The sequence below is a fragment of the Anas platyrhynchos genome, chromosome 14 (genome assembly GCF_047663525.1).
Source record: "Anas platyrhynchos isolate ZD024472 breed Pekin duck chromosome 14, IASCAAS_PekinDuck_T2T, whole genome shotgun sequence".
NCBI lineage: Eukaryota > Metazoa > Chordata > Aves > Anseriformes > Anatidae > Anas > Anas platyrhynchos.
The window spans coordinates 5,789,011-5,789,638 of record NC_092600.1 but is presented as its reverse complement, the minus strand read 5'-3'; positions in this window follow the sequence as shown (position 1 = coordinate 5,789,638).

The following is a 628-nucleotide window of genomic DNA, read 5'->3' as shown; positions in this document are numbered from 1 at the left end:
CCGGATGGGGGCTTTGGGGCTGGGGGGGACAATCCCGGCAGAGCCGGGGCAGGAGGTCCGGAGGGAATACGCGGAGTCAGTTCAGCACAGGCCTTCTTTAATAAAAACATGAGTCAGCTGCTGGCGTGGGCAGCGGATTTTCTAAACATCCCCTCATATCCTGAGAAAGGAAAAAAAAAAAAAAAAAAAGAAAAGAAAACGGGAGGGGGGGGGCTAGAGAAAAATAAATAAATAAATGAAAAGAAGAAGAAGAAGAAAAAGAAAACAAGGGAAAAGGCCAGAATTGAAAGCAGACACAGGGAGAGGGAGAGCAGCTCCCTTCCCTCCGGTTTAAGGAGGCGAGAGCCAGGCTGGTCCCGGCTCCTTTTGTTTCCGCTAGCTGGGCCCTGCTGCTCCCCTGCTCGGCTGCCTGCGGCCAGCCTCCCCTCTCTGCAGCCTCTTGGCCTTCTCCTCCTTTTATTTTATTATTTTTTTATTTTTTTATTTTTATTTTATCCCTCCTCATCGCGCCGCTCCGCCGGGCTTTAATCGAAAGTTTGGCTCAGCCAAGGGTCCCGCAGAGGGTGGAGGGAGGAAGTCGCAGGGACTCCGCTGGAGAGGGAGCCTCCCGCTCCTCCTCCTCCTCCTC